The following is an 18,667-nucleotide window of genomic DNA, read 5'->3' as shown; positions in this document are numbered from 1 at the left end:
AGCCAGAGCATCCCCATTTTGATGTGTGAGACGTAACAGGCCTGCCTTGTTAGCTCAGAGCTCTAGTGCTTGGGACATTGCCTTCCCTTCAGCCCTTTCCTTCCTCTCTCCTTGTGTTAATCCTACATAACTCTCTGCTCTTTCCATCTGGGTGGGGATCTTAAAAGACCCCTACAGTTCTGCAGGGCCTCTCCTGTTTGTGTGTAATAATACAGGATGGCTGGACCATTAACACCTTCTCTGAGCACAGCATGTTGGAGTTGCAACACTTTCCGGCCTGGGCTCCTTTGCCAAAGGGTATTGTGTGAGTGTGCTCAACTTCTCTTTTAAAATCCCAAACAGGGTTTTCTTTTCTCTTTTCCTTCCAGGTTGTGTGTGTTTTTGCCATCGGTATCCATGGGACTTTTCCTCCTGTGGTTCCTTTAGAGGTAACAGTCTGGGGCTGTTTTTATTTGTTGCTCTCCCTCTTTCTCCCTCCCCACCATAGCACAGTTTCTGGGAGGCTGGTAACTGAGAAGGAGGGGCTGAATGAGTCTGCAGAGTAGTAGGTGAATGTGGACCCCTTTGCTTTGAGGTCATTAGTTCAAACACAGCTGAGGTAAGTGACATCTGCAGGGTTTTGCCATCTGAGAGCTGGTAGCTGGATTTCCATCACAAAAACATAATGCAGGCAGGTTACTAGGGATTTATGACTGAACTGGATTCTCTGGGATATAGTAAGGTGAGTCACCACTGAAACCTTTTTCAAGACTGAGAAATTCCTACTGTTTCTGTCAGGTATATACTATTGGGGATCCAGTAGAGGCCAGCTCAAATCACAGCTGTGCCTCTGAGTTGTCCCACAGCTGCCTTTTGGCAACTCTCAAGGTGAAGGTGCAATAACTTTGAAGAGGTCTGAAGCAAGTAAAGAAAATTATGTTTCATCTGTTTTACTTCAAGAACACGGCTTTATGCATCCACACATAGCTCTGTGATGTTATGGAAATGGGGACCTAGAGATAGATGTCAAAGAATCACCCACAGGTGCATGCGAAGTCTAGGTAAGCAGTGAGCAAAAAGCATTCTGAGAGGAAGGTATCTCTACAAGAACAGAGGTGTCTGCTACCTCCCTTTATGTAATCCCCTGCATTTAGTCACAGCAAAACTGGGGGGAGGAACTGTTTGGATTGACAAAGATGTGTCTTGTGGTTAGTGACAACACAGCTTTGTTTCTAAGTATATGGGGGCATCTTTGTAAGAATCAAGACTTGACTGCATGCCTGTAGCTTTCTGAGCTGAAGTCTTCTTCCATCAAAACTCAGTCTTCCTCTTCACTTGGCTGGGTACAGGAGTTCTGCCTCCATAAGGAAGATAATGCAAGTTGCCATCTGGGATAGGCCAAAATGATCAGTAGCATAACACTAGCAAGAGAGAGCAGTTGCCATGAGCGATCTTATCACCTACAACACAGAGTGGTGATGAGGTGCCCAGGAAGAGGTTAAAATCTCGTTAGTAACTAGGGAGCAGAAGCTTAGTCTTCTGTTGAAAGGCAGCATATGCTGTCCTGATGCACTGGACAGGAGTGACAGCTCCCAGCAGTTCTTCCATGTACATGTCAGGCCAGTAACTCTCCAGCTGAACTAGGGGTTACCCTGAATTACACATACAGCTATTTGAGCTGTAAACCTGGAGCATTGTTGGGCTATGAGGGTAGCAACGAGCCAAAGTGCAGAATACCATTGATGACTCTTCTGTGCGTGAAGAGTCTCTCGAGGATCTCTTCTTGTTGCAGAATGGTCTCCTGAAACACAGTGAGAAATGACCAGGCTGATCTCTTTAGTATCAGTTAAGAGCTTTACTCCCTCTCTGACCAAGGCTCCTGCACTGGATGTCGCTGGAATTGCTTGAGCTTTCTGTGGTGCAATTCCCTGGCTTGGGAACACCTTAACAATCTGTTTAGCTGGTCTTTTTAGGCAGCTCTCATGCTGCGAGAGATTTGTCAGAGGGATTCCTGGAATGGGGTGCTGATTAGCCAGGGCCTCTTGAGAACTTGTCATGGTAATCAATATAATAGTTGTAATAACTAATAATAACAAAGTCAAGAATGAGAACAAAAAGCTTCAGAGTACAGTGTCCTTTGATTTTGAGGCTTTTGAACGGGAGCATAAAAGAAGGATTTGGGGACATAATAAATGAACCCCCTCCCTTTCATAGATTTCCTCCTGGGAAAAATATTTTATTGAGAGAGGTTATGTTAGCTGAAACAAGACACAAATATTTTACTTATTAGAGCACAGGCTGTTTCTCTTCTCGTTGGCTCTGTTGCCAAGGGTGGCTTCAGACAGAAAACTTCAGTGTCCATTTCTGTACTGTGTAGTGGAGAGTCAGGGGGCACAGTGACCCAGGCCATGGATTGAAAACCCGCCAGAAAACAAGAAAAAAGCCCTTCTTACATCAATTGTTTTGCTCATAAAACGTGACATATGCATGGCAGCTGCCAAGTCTCTGGCTTTGCCTTCATAAATAGGGCTTTGGAGCAAAGATGTGGAAAGTCCAGTGTGGACTGAACTGGGCAAATGGACCGGGTCTCAGCAGCCAACGTGACAAAATCTCTAATTACCCTGGGAGGGCAGAATACATGCTGCCACCTTTCCAATATGCACCCCTCTGTGTGAGTTCCCTGTTGTCTCATAAGGCTTAGGCTGAATGTTTTCTCTCCCTGGGAGAGCTAATAAGATTTTATTCCTCTCTACCTGACTGTTTCCACAACATGTGGAGAAATATAGCATCACTGAGCTCTTCATCTCCATCGTGCTTTATTGAATCAGACAATGCTTCAGAAAGGAGATAGGAAGGCAGAGATGCTCAGGAAGATGAACTCATGTAAAGACCAAAATCATAGATGGATCTCCTTCCCATTAGAGTTGTTCAATCACATTTTAAATCTGTTGAGGTAAATAAACATCTGTAAGTCTCTGGCTGAGAATATCCTTACACTGCAGACTGTGAGAACCTGAGTGGCACAGGAGAGTTGCTGGGAGAAGCAGGGCTGTATTTCTTTCTTATGCTCCCTCCTTTAGCATAAGCAAGTGTCTGGTTCTGAGCACAGATGATCTTTAGCCTGACCCAGGATGACAGCTTATATGTTTTTGTACCAAGTTTCTTAAGGACCTTAAACTGCACTGGTAGTTTATAGCAGATGTCCAGGGAACGGTATAAACACAGGGCATATCATATCAATAGCTCCCTAAGTGTTCCCTCTCAGCCTCTGGAAAATTCTGGTTCAAACACTTAGAGCCAGAAGTGCTATCTATGTGTTGTGTTTTAGTACCTACCTCTGCAATTGATTTTTCTGTCATGCTTTTATCTGACTAACTTTTGAGCCCATGTAAATGACTGGCACATGGCAGAGAGTGAGCTCCATAGTTTAACTGTCTGCAATTGTGTAAAGACCTATCTCCCCTCTTCTGCTCTGTACCTCCAGCTGATTCCAGTTGATCTCCTGCAGCTCTCAGAACTTGCAAGGTACTGTCCATCCCTCATCACTCACTTAGTGTTCCCTGTAGTTTTATAGATCTTGAACATATCTGTCTTCTATCTTCAAGCATCTTAGTCTATTCGCACAACAGCCATTCTCTTCCATACCTATTCAAGTTTTACGATGTCCTTTGATGTTCAGTGAAAAAAGCTGGATGAAAACTGCCTGTTTCCCTGGCTGAGCCAAGGACTGTTTGGCTTGTAACATTACTTAGAGCAATTTAGGGTTTGTTCCATGCTTAAAATCCTACTGGTGAGCTGAAAGAGGGCAAGAAAAGGTGATCCAGAACCAGATATGGCTGGTTCCTGCTCTGTTCTATCAGGTTAACTCCAGCTGCGTTGTCTGAAACGAGAGCAGGTTCAATTGAATTAGAAGTGGAGAAAGTTTGTCAGTGAGTTGGCAGATGTATTTTGCTTTACACCATGGAAACGAATACGGTAGTAGGAATCACTGCCAGTCAGTTTGCATTCTCTCTGGCTGTATTTGCCAACAAGAAGATACAGCAAAAGCCAACTGTTCTTGCCTAGTATCCCATTCTGAATCTGCTTAACCATGTATTCATTCCCTGATCTGTAAATACTGTTCACATTGAATATCTGTTGTGAAAATAGTTCAGAGGTGACTGGTTTCTTTTTGACCCCTGGAAACTGCTTTCAAAAAGCTTTTTGCAGATGCTGCATTTTGTAGCCTCCTTTCTTCCCACTCAAGGAATTCAATGTGGGCACAAAGGATATATTCTAGGGGCTTGCAAAATGTTATGCTCCAAGGCTGAGCATGTGTTTTTATGAAATGCATGAATAGCTTCGACCACACTGAGGGAAAATGCATTCTGTAAAACTTAAGCCATTGCAGGGCAAGCTGCAAAGCTGGAAATGTCATGCTGTCAAAAAAAGACAGTTCCTTCAGTCTTCCAAGGTGAAATCCTAGCTTTCATCTAACTATAAGAAGCTGGTGGCAAATTTCCCAGATTTCAACAGGCCAGGGTTTCATGTACAGTTGTGAAGGGGCTGTAATGGACTGGACAGAGTTAACTCTGATGTCATCCAGGCAGTGGGATTTTTCACAGTGTTTTCTTCATGTGGGTCCAGGAACTTGCTATTGAATTAGAATCTGTCTAGGAGGAGTGCTGGTAATTGCAGAAACAAATCCCAGGGGTTGCCATTTAATCTACAAGCTTGGTTTTGTTTCAATTAGCTGTAAAGTTGGCAATGAGCACAAATGGAGAACCATGAAATGAAAGCTCCTCCAGTGAACACTGTGTCCACAAACTCTTCAAATTGCTGACTCTCATTAGGGAGCCAAGGGAGGGGAGAAAATGAAACCACAAACAGTGAGATCCAATTAGGATCTTTCTTCTTTGTTCTTCCACCATCTGGAAATGGCTGGTTTATGTTCTAGAAAAGGGGCACGTTCTAGACCTAGTTGTGCAGTCACTTTGCAGGGATGTTGTCTGTCTGAATTGAGAGATTGCTAAGGTTTCATTTACATGGGATAAAGGTGCTCTTCCATTTCTTTGCCCAGGATTTCTGTGTCCACTCAGGTATAAAGACAGGTCATGTTGTTTCCACATGTAGAATCAGCTTCAAAACAGAACTTAAGCCAGTTAATATTGTGTCCAGATTCCTCCAAAGAGCAGAGCCTAACCTCAGCATGTTCGAAGATGTAGGATCTGAGAGCTTTTCCCCAGTGGCATTTACTTGCTGAGCCAAACTGAATGTTTAATAAAAAAGGAAACTTATCACCTGGGTTCTCTGCTCATAACTCCTTCTGTGCTGTCACATGCTGCTTGTCCCTAATAGCAGTGTGATCCTGGCAGACAGAGCACAGTCAGGCTTTGGATTGTTTGTGATCATCCTTGCTATAGTCCAGCTTTCAAGAGTTATCTCTGTTTTGCGAATAACAGGGACAACTTGCTTACTTGACCAGGCCCTGAACTCGGGCTTCGTTAAGCCTAGAACTTTTCAAGATAAATATGATTCAGGTAAATACCAACCGAAAGCTAAAAAAGCTGCTTCTCTGGCAGCTTTCACTTGACTGTGTTTCAAGAAAAAGTGATGGTTTCCAGGCTTTTTCTACCAAGCATACAGTCACTCAAGCAGGACTAAATATTCTCCCAATTAATATAAGAACTTGTATTTTCGAAGTTCACTCATAGATATTTTCATCAGTACCTCGCAAAGGGGAAAAAGAGGGCACAGAGCTGAAGTGAATTGTCTGAGGTGACAGAGCAAGCCACGGTCAGAGCTGGAATCGGGATTCCTGACTTCTGGGAAATGTTTATCTGCTAGACACAGATTTCTCTTACTGCTGCTGAAGATGATGATAGCACTTTCATTAGGCAATTCAAAAAGAACAACTGTTCTATTCAGTGTTATACAGTAAGAGGATGTATATTCAAAACAGAGCCAATGCTGTTAATTCTTTGTTTCCAACCTGCTGGATGTTGCTGTCTTACGAAGACACCTGTGTTAATTTCCCTAGCAGGAAAAGCAATAAAGCAATCCTAATTATCAAAGATGTTGCTATTACAGTTCCTATAGCTATCTCCATCATATAATCTTTCTTAGTGGAACCCTTAGAAGTCTTGTTGCATGAGTTGGATCGGAGAACTCCAAAGGTGCCATCCAGTCTAACTTATTCTATGATTTTGCAGGCTATAGGTCATCATTCAGGCCCTGTGAGAAAGGTCCCGTGCCAGAAAATTCTTGTTTGGGAATACTAAAATCTGCAGGGATAAGGTTCTTCGAACGTTGTGACTGCCAGAAACTTGGCTGGAAACAGTTCACCGCTATGGCTTTTATAAAGGTTTTCCCAGGATCCTTTGCAATCATAAGCACTTTTTTCTCCTTATTATTCCATTTGCAGACTGTTTATGCAGTGCAGAAGTGGTGGCTGAGCTCATGTCATTCCCACACCAGGTTTTCAGAATGAGAAAGCTGTGTGTTACCTCATGCTCCTGTGGCTTTGACCGAAGCAGTGGTCTCTGACAGATGTTAGGTCAGAGATCACAGGGTAAAGGGTGACTAAAAAGTCGTGGTTAGGGGTAGATTTACCATGGAGTATCTCAGCTGTAGCAGTAAGACTTTGGGGTAAAGAACAAGTAGCAAGAGTAGAGAGACTTAAAAATTAGTACACCTTTCATGTGCTCTCACCTATTAATCAAGAGAATGCTCAGAGAGAAACAAAGAATTCCTAGAGCTTTGTTTCAATTGATTATAACTCCTATGTCTTCCATGGTATCTTATCTTCACTAGGACATTAAAGACAACCCAGTCTCTAACACTTTCTCCTTACTGCATTCCTGTGTAGGAAGGCTGTGATACCCTGCCCATGTTATAAATGAAACACTGCAAGGTTGAGGGACTGCCCCAGGGTCATGCAGGCAACCAGTCTTAGAGCAGAGAATTAAACAAAGATCTCCCAAATCCTGATGAGTGCCTTAACCACCTTTGCCTGCCTACCTAGCATACTTCAGAACACACAGGAAATCTTACTTTGATGCTGAGATAGACATTCCACCTCAGGCACTAGATAGAGTGGAGCATGGGAGTCCTTTCAGAAAAGTCTTTCTCGCTGAGTAGTTACTCTTTCAATCCCACTGAACTTCCAAAAGCCTCTGATGTCAAGGATAGCTCAGTGTTGGCCTTAAGGCCATAAAGCAGTCTCAGTCAAGAGGACTACTGAAGTAAAAATGATCTGGAGAGTAAATCACAGGATCAGAATCTGGCCCAAGAAAAGAGAAAAAGAGTGTCATTGCTTGTCAGGGAACCTCATCTGAACACCTCTAGCAATTTAAGGAAAATCCTACAGGCATGCCAGCAAAGCGTTGCACTGGTTTCCATTAGTTATCACAGATTCTGGTTGCAAGCAGATCCATTTCTTACTAAATAAAGCAGTTTAGCCATTATGTATTAAAAACAAAAAATCTGTGATTTCAGAAAGCAATAAATTCTACTTTGAACCCTTAACATTTTTGTTAGGCAATGTAATAGTGTGAACATCGCTTTGTCTTCTGACAGTGGATTAGTCCCTCAAACCCTCTTCTGCCCTTCAGGTCGCTAATGAGCTATTCAGCCCTCAGTAAGTGAGCTGTGTGGCAGTTCTCACCCAGGAACCTCCACACCCCTTTCAGACACATAAACACCTTTATTCCCATTTCATAAGTGCAATAACACAGGTCAAGCTGGAAGTAGGGTTCTAGTTTCATTAATCTAATTGGACAGCAAGGTGGATTAAAGGATTAAACTAATAAATGGAGATAACAGACTTTTCAGCTGTTTCAGTCTGGCAGAGCAAGTTCATTCTAACAGAGCTTAACCCTGTAAACCACATTTTTACCACCTTGAAGCTCTCTGAGGTGATGGTTCTCTGACATCCCGCAGTGCTCTTCTAATTCCCATGCCAAAATATTAGCTGCCACCCTTCACCCTCTGCAAATTACTGGGCCAGAGCCAGGAATCTGTCAGCAGAAGAGAAGCAAAATCAGATGGTACAAGCCTGATTACAGTCCGTTGCTGTCTCACTCGGCCCTCCCACTGGTCGTTTCTCAGCAGACTCACTGCTCCGCCACATTGTTCTCCTGCCAGGTCATCAGTCGACAATGTTAATAAATGGTTATAAAGATAAGTTCCATCTTATCCTGAAGGCCTGCAGGAGATGGAAAAGATTCCTACAGAAAGAAAAAGATGCAAGAGGTAGTCTCAGCTTGGGGCTTTTTTGGTACAGCAAAGGAAGGCAAGACCTCACTGGGAAGCAGTGTGCTCCACAGAGTGAGAAGCAGTGAGTGACACTGTGATGTGCGAGCTCAGTAAAATCCTTCCATGTCTGATTTTTCTCTAATCCCAGTCCCTGCATCCAGTAAAAGAAGACTGTCACACATTGCACAGCTTCCGATTTTCCAAGGTCTTTGCAACAGCAGAAAGCAGGGCCTGGAGCAGATCCAGGTGCTTTTTCACTTTGCCACGTACAAGTGCTCTTGGTAAATATGGCTTTGCCAAAACCCAACCAAAGTTATTTACATGCCATCACATTTCCACAGGATTTTAAGGTCTTCATCCTTTGAGTGGGCTCCGTGTGTGTTAAAGTTTCTGAGATGCTTCCAGGCTAAAAGGTAGTGGGGTTCATGGATTACACAAGCATCATCACACAGTTCCCCTCTAAAACAGGACTGTGCTTATTACCTTTACTGGTGGCTGAGACAAAAAGGGTAAATGATGTCACTGACAACCTGGCCTTTCATCACAAGTTTTTGGTGTATGTATGGTCTTTTTGTAGGACACAAGTTGCAGTAAGTTAACAGTACAATTCCCACAGAACCCCTTCCTTATCCTACCCCATCTAATTTGTTCTAGATAATATTAATTTCATCTACAGTGTCCTTTTTCTTCTCTTTCTAGGAGGATTCTTAGGTTCACACTCCACTTCCTGACTGAATGTTCATCCTTATACATAGGGGTCAGCATTTTGGCCCATAGACCAATTTCTTCTGGGCTGTTGCAACACAGAGTGTGCCTTGCAGCATCTCCCTTTCTGTACATCCAGCCGTTGGAGTTGGGAATGTGAGAGGAAAGATGGTGCTCCTGCACCACATGTTATACAGCTCCACATTAACTCTGCTCTTATGCTGGGCCTGTGGCCAATCCTCCTCATAACTGACTGATCTTGTAAGCCAAAGAGTCTTGGATCTGTCTCATTTCTTGGTGGGACCAGATATTGAAGATACCAGCCAAGGTGTCATGTCCTAACTCCAGACCACAGGCACAGAGTAAGGCTTAATTCAGGCTGATTGTCATCACAGACCTGACAAACTAGGAATAGCTCTGCTTACAGGCAACATATGGGAAGCTTCCTTTAAATCCGTAAAGGGAAACACTCTCCCAGGCAGGACCAATTTCAGCCAAGCCTGTATTAAATGCGTGCCTTAGGAAAAGGCTGTGGTCAAATACAGAAAGTCCTCTTGCTCACCATCAGACTGGGGAGGTCTGGACAGAGGGAGCAGAAAGACTTTTCCCCTCCCAGCCAGCAGACACCACCATAAGTTTCCTTATAGCTCCTGGAGCAGAGTTGAGAATAGGAGCCAGAGTATGGCGGATGTGAACTCTTTCTGGGACCTCGACAGAAAAGACATGATACTTTGTCAACTTATCAGAACTTGTGGTGGAAATGACCGATTAAACCTCTTTGCTCTTCCCACTGTCATCACCCTTGGTTCTTCCTTTCCTAAATGTGTTAATGCTTTGTCAAAACGCAGAAACACAGCTTTGACATAAAAAGCTGCTGTTTACAGTTGATGGAAAGCTTACATTAGACTGGGTCACCTGAACCTCCTCACCGAACATAAACAGAATCTATCAACACTGCTTAAGCCATTAACCCTGACAATTGAGGCTTTCCAGGGAAAGCCCTTATCAAAAGGGGGCTGCAAATGAAACCCGATGAGAAAAATCCTCATTGCCCCAAAATGTACTTAAATAACTTCCATGAGAAGATGCGGATGAGCCTTGTTAGGCTCACCCTAATCCCTTTGACAAGCCAGGGATTCCTTCAGGTTGGAACACAAATCCTGCAGGAATCTGAGTTCCTCAACTTCCTCTGTTCTCCATTGCGATGGCAGTTGCAATTTTTTAAAGCTCATTATCTGATCACCATGGGATGGGAATGTTTGGAGTTGAGCGTCTAAGCCATTAGTTGAGAGGCCCTTCCATACCCAGTGAAGTCTGTCCAGAGAAAGCTCCTCTTGAGAGCTCCCCACAAGGTTTGTGACCCCTCTCTTGCATGTGCCCAGACAACAATAATTTTGTGGCGCTGGCTTGAGAAAGGGCTGTCAGTGAGAACCCACAAGAAGCATATCTCCCCTCCCAAAACTCTTCCATCTCATGAGGTGGGGAGAAGGAGGCTGTGAAGAAAGCTTCCCGTGGGTCTTCCAGATCCAGTGATCAGACTCCAACATTTGTCCCTTTGTAAGACAGAATGCTTTTGGAAAACAAAGCATTTCCCAGCACACAGCTGACTTTCCATCTCCAAATTGAGACTCTGGAAAAAGCTGAAAATTACAGAAAACAAATAAAGAGCAATAGGAACTTTTTCAACTTGGTGATGAGTTTTTAATTGTATCCACACAGGATTCCTCAAGGATTCAAGGAGACATACTGTCACATTCCATATGCAGAGATCTTTTTCCTCTTCATTCCCTCAGCTGTGTTGAAACAAAAGTGAGTTGCAAGTAAAGGAGAACAGTAGATCATACAGCAAATATTGCAAACAGTTGTTTAAGTGCATGTAGAATTACTTTCTGAGCTATTGATCTTGCTTGCTTTCCCAAAGGAAAATCCAGTACACATCTACCTCCACCTGCTGGAAGAAGATTTAAAATGTTAACGATTAGAACTCTGATTACAGATGGAAGATCTACAGATCTTATGAGGCTCAAGGGAGGGAAAGGTAACTTCTTCTAGTGAAGGGAAACTGTACCAAGGCCACAGTTTCTGGATTCAGCAAGTCTTCAGTACATGGTAATAGTTAAATGTTTAACATTGTAGGGCAGGAGGCAAGTTGGTTTTGTACTGAGTACATTTTTGACAGATGTTGAATAGATATTTAGGGAACAGTATTGGCCTCACTGGACAGTGGTGGAAATCCAATGGAATTTAGCTCAAGGCAGAACCAAGCCATTGGTATGTGAACTGAGCAAAGCAGCTGAGCCTTTTCCTCTCTGCAGATGGTAAATTCACAGACAATCAGGACAGAAATATTCTCATTTTACCACTTTCACTGCCTGCAAAACTGTGTTTTATGTTGTTAAATGTGGTTAAATCACAGAGTAATCTGCATCCAGCTCTGAGAACCAAAAAATTTGCCTTTTGTGGTTTTAAAGAAGGTTGGATTTTTCCTGCTTTTTTTTTTTATGGTAGTCGTAAAGAATTTCACATTGGTCATGAGGAAGGATTCCTCATGATAGTATGCTAGCCTGGGCTTTGTAGGATTCAGTTTTAAGTCTGTATTTCACCACTGATTTCCCTTGTGCTGGGAGCATTTTGTGAGATCAGTGACACTTTTAGCAGAATTACCTGGTTTTCTCACAGATTGTCCACAGACTTTTGAGTTAAAGATGCAGAATGCGAAAAGGGATTATCCAGATCATTAATAAAATAGTCTAAAAAGATATTTGCTTGCTCTGTCCCCCAAATTAGGGTTTTATAACTCCAAGAACATCTTTCTAACCTTCTGGACTTGCTTGGAACCAGGCAAGGAAGGTGGACAGGCTGGAATGCCTAACCTGGTAGTTATGGGCACCACCACTGGATTCTTTGACTCTATGTCTTTTACCTCGACAATAAACCTTTGTTGGTAACCCCAGCAATAAGAAAATATGGACCCTGAGGGAAAAGGGGAAGGGGCTGGCAGTATAACAGAGATTCCACGTATCATTTTCCAATCTTATCTCTGCCCTCTGCTAGATGTTTCCATGCGCATTACTAATGGAATGTTACATTTTTGCACAAAACATCCATGGGTCATTAACATCTTTCCTCATCCCAGGAGGATGCGTGGAGAAACCAGAAATCTGACAGATCCTCCTAAATCTGAGGGCTCTCCCACCAGATGGCTGGTCCACACAGCGCAGCGTCCCACCACAGACACTGAGCAATTCAGAAGGCGTGACAATGGAACGCTGATATTTTATTGCTGCCACATCCCGCCCTGCTATTTTCTTCCCAGTTAAACATCGCATCCATCACAGCTCAGCTTAGGTGACCCTGAGTATCCATTTGGAACTGAGGCTTAAAAATAGTAGAGAGAAAGTGTGTGCATACTTTAGGCTTTTTTTCTTTTTAGGTTCAAGTCTCCAGAGAATCTTCCACAAACTGAAGTGTGTTTTCTATTATGGTTTACATCAACAAGCTGATCTTAGGGACTTCTGTCTGTGTGTGTTTCTGTTACTCATTTTGTGTGTGTGTGTGTGTGTGTGTGTGTCTATCATGGCCCTTGTTTCCTCTGGAGAAGGGAGACAGTAAAACCCACTTGAAAATTTATACACACAGTGTCAGGAGCCCAGTTCATTCATCTGAAGACGCTCCTGCTGTGTTGGGTAAAATGCCCAGAAATATTCAGAGCTGTGTTAACCACAACTCTCCTCTTCCACGTTGTGTCTGATGCTGTATTTGGAAGCTGCGATTCCTTTGCTTCATGCGGCTGACTCAGAATTTGCATTTACTTGGTACCGGCATTGATTTCCTGTCCCTCTGGGTAGCTGTAATGGATGGAGTGGCCACAAAGAGTTCAGCAGGACAAGTAGAGGGAGTTAGTAAGCTCAGTGGAGCAGTATCAGATGTCGGCCAGTGGCTGCTCAGATGTCAGTGATGCAGATTCAAATGCTGGAGTCTGGCAGACACATGACCCATGGGTTGCAATGCGTTGTTAAAGACATGAAACCTACCCAAGTTATTCATACTTACTGTGACATATTGCTATTGGCAGCCTCATGCTGGGTCTACCCTAATCACTTGCCAGCATAAGTTAAGAATGTGATTTCACATTTAATGATACTTCTAGACTAGCAAAAGACTTCTTTGAGGGAGTGGCCTACTTTTCAAGCCCTCTCTGCCTCACAGCAACATCCTCTTGTAGCCAAGAGCTACAAGACTCAAAGTAGATCTCTCAGAAAGCAGGGTTGCTTCTCAGTGAGAGACAGTGGCTCCCTTCAGAGTCCCACTGGGTAGTGTACTGAAGTAACCCATCTTTTTCAGACACAGTGTCCCTGCTAGCACATTTCCTGACGCAGCTAGGAATCTGGATTAGCCAGCAGCTCTCACATGCAAAGCTGCACTTGGGCTGCTTATTCCCTAGAAGAATCTCAAGCCATAGGATACCATCCTTGTCCTGTGGCAGGACCAGCGGAAAGCTGTTTGCTATTCCGGATAGAAGTTATGAAACATGCTGGTACTGAAGATAGTTTGCCATCATGGTAATTCTTGTAACTACATTAAAAGCGTTTTCCAGGGTAGGCCGAGTGAATATCAGAGATGAAATCTGTGACTTTGGCTGCCATTGAAGCCCTGGTGCTTGCTGGCAGCGACGGTGTAGCTCATACCATTCGGTCTGCTTTCAGCACTTCTAAGGGCTTCTGTGTGCTAGTGGGTGCAGGATGTAATACAGAGCCAGAGGTGCTGGGTGAGAGAGGTCACATGTAGCTTTTGTTTGCGTTACTAGAACTCTCAGAAGCCCTTGTCCTGGAGAAAAGCTGGTGCTATGTGATAAAGGTAGTGTGCATAAAGGCAGTCCCTGCTCAAGAGTGAGATGAGAGACAACAGCAGATACAGCTGATGAAATAATCTTTCATTGTTTCCTCATCATAAGAGGCACCAGCCTCAGTCTGTCAGCCTATTATCAAAGCTTTTACATGGATTGCAGCTTTGAAGGAAAGCAACAAGTTGCCTCTATGGCTTCATGGGAATGCCCTTCCTAGCATGGTGGCAACACACTGGAAAGACAGAGTCCATATTTGGTGGGTTATAAAGGCAAAGACCTGTGCCAGTGAATACAGAGAAAGGTGCAGATGGGATGTTAAAAGCCAGAAATCTATGTTTAAAGTAGCAAGACAAAGGAGGGCATTAAGGGACACAAAGAGAAGGGCTACATGTTTAAAAAGCTTGTGCTAGGAAAGTGGTTGTGTCTGTCAGACTGCTACCTAAAGGGCTGGTAGTTCTCCCTCACTCTAGGACATGTTTGGAGGTTCAGTTTCAAGCCATATTTTTCCTCCTGCCTTTTATACCACAAAACTATACCTAAGTTACACTCTTCACCCAGGTGTCTTCCCCCCAACATCCACAGGCTATATTCCATTTAGTAAGATTTGATACAGGTTGCCATGGAAATATGCCTCCAGATCCCATCCTGGGTCTCAAAATAAATGGGAAAAACTAGGAACATGTCATGAAATTTTCAGGCTTGCCCAAGATTGGAAGAAACCTGTGGGAAAGAAATCCTGAAACAAAGGGAAAAGCAACATTTTATCACTCTTGGCAGAGAGACTTCCAGTCGTACAATAGCCTGTTGGGTTTTGGTTGGGGTTTGTTTGGTTTTCTTTATCTTTCCCAAAGTGGCAGTGTGACAAAGAAGAGAGCAAGACATTAGGGAACTGGCTTGTATGCCACAAACGCATCTGCTGGAGATGCAGAAAACCTCCTATAGCAGATGGTCCTGAAAGCTTCTTTACTGTGTTTTGCATAAGCCTCAAAACTGTCAGCTGCGATGCTGCATTCACCCCTTCTGTATAAAATATACAACATTTTTATTTTAATTAATGAAAGCGTCTTTCATTATCTATCACTTAAAGAAACCTAAGCAGCCATCCTATAAGGTGTGGTAAAATTCAGGCTCTGCTGCACTATGCAGATGCAATGTTTGCAGCCACGCTGATGAATGTCTCTCCAGAGCAGTGTCTAGACTTGAAGAATGAGCACAGTGCACTTCTGACTCTGTTGGAATAATTGTATCATTCCATAGAGACTGTTTCCTCTCTATGAAGGGACAGCAGGACAGCCAGCAAATATCCTTCCTTCTTCTGTAACTCTGCACGGCGCTTTAAGTCAAAGGTTGTACAGGAAATAAAGGTGTATAGGAAGAAGTAACCATCAGAAGAGGGAGGAAAGTGCCTGAAATCTGCTGGGAACTGCTTCTTCCATCCAGCTGTCAAATTTCCAGCTTTTTGTAGCATTTTGTCTTTGCAATTAAGTATGTTCAATTAATTCTTTCCCTTTTTTTACTCTTCCTATGCAGCTTCAGATGATGTGGACAAAGCTAAGCTGAGTCACCGACAACTAACACAAGAAATTGTATTTCTATCAATATCCATAAAGGTCATAAGGCATAAAAATTAATGTGTGTTTCTTGAGAATAGTCAGGACTTTCAAGGAATCTGCATTATAGATCCTTCAAAACCTGAGCACACTGATCTGTGTCAAATATAAGCCAAGCTTTGAAACACCGTAAAGAAATAGCTCTTCCCTGAGAGGGAAAACTTTGTCTTCATGTGAAGAGCAAAGATAAAGCATGCCACACTGGCAAGCCTCATATGGTTCAAGAATTCAGCTTCAATAGCAGATAAATGACTCAGTGCTTCTGAAAAAATCACTGAACTGAGAGAGAAATAGGTCTTTTCAGAATGCACTTTATTGCATCCTTAGAGAGACATCCAAAATAGCTCAGGGAAGTCAAAGCTATAAGTGCTCATTTCACCTTGTGGAAAAAGTGCAGTCAAGTGTCTTCCAATTTTGGTATTCTGCAGGTCTCTCTGCACCTGGGAGAGGCAGATCTGATTCTTGGTGTTCATCACCATTGTGTATTTAAATACCTCTAGAAGTCTGATTCAACTTTTTAGGTAAACAGAGCGAAAGGGATGTTTTGACAACCTGACTGCTGAGTAATCACAATCTTTGTTTCAGTCTTTAACATAAATAACAAAAAATAGGGCATTCATCGAATGACATTCATCAAAAAGGAACAAAGTTTATATGTAAAGACTTGTACACCCCAATCTCAGGCAGCCACATCCTGATTCTGCAGGAATGTAGCTTCCTGGTCTTGAAATCAAAGAGATTGCTCTACTGTGATTAGGGACAACTGGGATGAGAGGATGATGTTGGTGGTTTGTGCAGCAATGCAAGCCTTCAGTCCTTGTTCTTCTACTCCCTGTGGAAGTCTGGACAGTCTTCAACAGGGCTGAGGTGTCTGTATGCCACTCGAGCTTTCTTGCTTGTAGCAAACTTTTGAAATCAACCTGTCTGTGCCATTTAAACCAGCTACCATTCTCACCCAAGCAGTTTCTAAGCAAAATGTTCTCTTCGTTTCTCTTACAATGTATTTACTAATGCATTCTTTGTGGTTGATTCGCTGTCATGGCTAAACTGCACAAGGCAGAGCTGTGGACAGTAGACCTGCTTTTTTCAGCCATGCCCCGTAAAGGAAAGCCTGGGTGATCCTTTCCAAATAGCAGCTGAGAAAGCAGGGCCAGAAAATGGCTGTCAGGTTCCTGCTAGCTGAGAGCAGGGCTTGTCCTCTCTGACTCCTTAATTCCAGCCTGCCAGAGTAATACTACAGAGAAATGTCTTATTCCAGAAGCTGTTCGTGCATTTAATGAGAGGCAACCACAGTCCCAGTAGCCAGGGCTGCCTTTCTAAAGGTGATACCCTGGCAGGTTTCCCACGGTAGTTCAGTAGCTTGGCAATTTCTTTTCTAAATTTACAAGCAATCTCCTGTTACACAGTGGGGCCAGCTTCTGGATATCAAGTGGTTTTTCAGGTGTTGTATTACAGGGGGCTGGAAGCTTTTATTCACCAGGCTATGCATATAACCAGTATACGTTCAAATGACTGTGTGTCTCCAGTGTTTCTTTCTGCTCTAATTCATGGCTGAGCTTTGCATCTTCCATTGCCCCTGTCTCTATTTCAGGTTCTTGTCTAAAACCAAAAAGCATGTGTGTGTAAAAATAAGGCTTAGCTCAAAGAAGTGACGTCCCACTTAATCACACGTCCCACGAGCTCCTCAAAGGGACAGTGTTGCAGAAGGTTTTAAAAGTGGTGGCACATCCAAGTTACAATTTATGACAAGGAAACTCTCAGTGTAAATGTAGTTCACAGGACTGTGGTTCACTGAGTCGTCCAGGGTGATGAAGAGATTCTGACTCTAAAACATTTAGACTGTTCTTGTGTTGTTAGTATCTGTCTAACTGCTTAGTTGAATTAAACAAAACATCTGAAAATGATCAGTCCCCCCCATAAACGTCACTGTTTCACCAAAGAAGATACTGACTTACCAAAGATCATGATATATACACATGTTTTATCTCTGCAAGATGTTTTCAAGAGGTTGGATAAGCCAGTCTATGTGCTGACGGGAACTGTAAGCAGAAGATCAGCTTGAAATATTAGGCTAATAATATGGATAATATACATCCAGTTGCACTGCAATCCATCTCACTAGGTGACTCAGGTCATGGTTTTGCCAACTGAAGTTAAAGTGCACCATCTGGGATAATCCCACGTTTCACATGGTCTTGCTTTGTTTTCTCAGTGCTTTGGAGTTCTTTGTAGCCCCAAACTTTAGTAAAGCTGCACCAGCACCATGTTTGAGAGGAAGACATTAAATGGGCTTTATCCCAGCTTGGTCTTTCCAGTGCTATCTAAGGGTCAATAACAGCCACAGAATGCAAGTTCTCCCTAGAGCTCTGTCTCTGCACGGGTGGCAGAGATTCCTCTGCTATGAGGGTCAGCTTGCTATCTCAGTGTGGGGTTTGTATTTAGCAAGTCATTCGGTAGAAGAAGACAATTTGTTTCAAAGGCCACTTCATGTAAGACATGTAAAGGTTCCACTCTGCAGGGGTCCCACCATTCCTGTCATCCTGCTTTCATTCTTCCACAATCACACAGGGTGGATACTGTGCTCCCACACTATCCTCATTCTAGTTTACAGGAAAGATCAGATAAATCAGTGTAGACTGGACTTCATCCTTGGGAACTCTTGACGATAAGGCTAATTGTGCATTACAGGGGTTTTTTTCATTTGAGCTCATGACAGCAGGCCTGTGAAATGGTTCATGATCTGGCATCCTCTTTCAGCATATCTGTGGTACAGAGAAAAATGAAGTGTTATACCCATGACCTCTAACATGGTAGATAATTCAGATAAAACTTGTAGTGAGCAGAAAAATCTCATTTGTCATAATTTTGGCACAGACTCCATAGCAGCACAGAGGCTGATGGGTACAACATGAACACATTTAAAGTCTAATAAGTTGTAGCAAGGAAATAGTTGAGTCATGTGTAATCTCCCCCCCTGCACCCTCCTTCCCCCTTTAATGTTGAGAACAATCTTTATTTCTCAAGCATATCTTCTTAATGTGATATTCATCAACCAGTTGCAGAAGGGACTTTCAGTTTGAGCAGAAAAGCAGGGAGCATTGTAGCATCTTTCCTTGGGTTACCATTGCTAAAGCTTTCAAGCTACTCTTGTTTTCTAGCAAAGCTCACTAGAGAACTGGGCAAGGTATTTTTGACAAAACTATAGGCTGTTTGCAGCCACTTAATGGTCTTTGATCTGCAATCAACACCAAGCTGATTGAATTAAAGGTATGATTATTCTCCTAACGGATTT

The 18,667-nt window shown here is 43.1% G+C and overlaps 1 long non-coding RNA gene across 1 annotated transcript in view; it reads left to right on the top strand.

Moving 5' to 3' along the window:
• Positions 1–3,416: 3,416 nt before the first annotated feature.
• LOC136010831 (uncharacterized) overlaps positions 3,417–18,667 on the top strand; it is a 61,781-nt gene continuing 46,530 nt past the window's right edge. Inside the window, exon 1 of the long non-coding RNA XR_010611021.1 lies at positions 3,417–3,504. This is a non-coding gene — a long non-coding RNA (uncharacterized LOC136010831). The remainder of the gene's footprint in view (positions 3,505–18,667) is intronic.

Source organism: Lathamus discolor, chromosome 3 (assembly GCF_037157495.1).
Source record: "Lathamus discolor isolate bLatDis1 chromosome 3, bLatDis1.hap1, whole genome shotgun sequence".
Lineage (NCBI taxonomy): Eukaryota > Metazoa > Chordata > Aves > Psittaciformes > Psittacidae > Lathamus > Lathamus discolor.
This window is presented reverse-complemented; position numbering and strand designations above follow the sequence as displayed.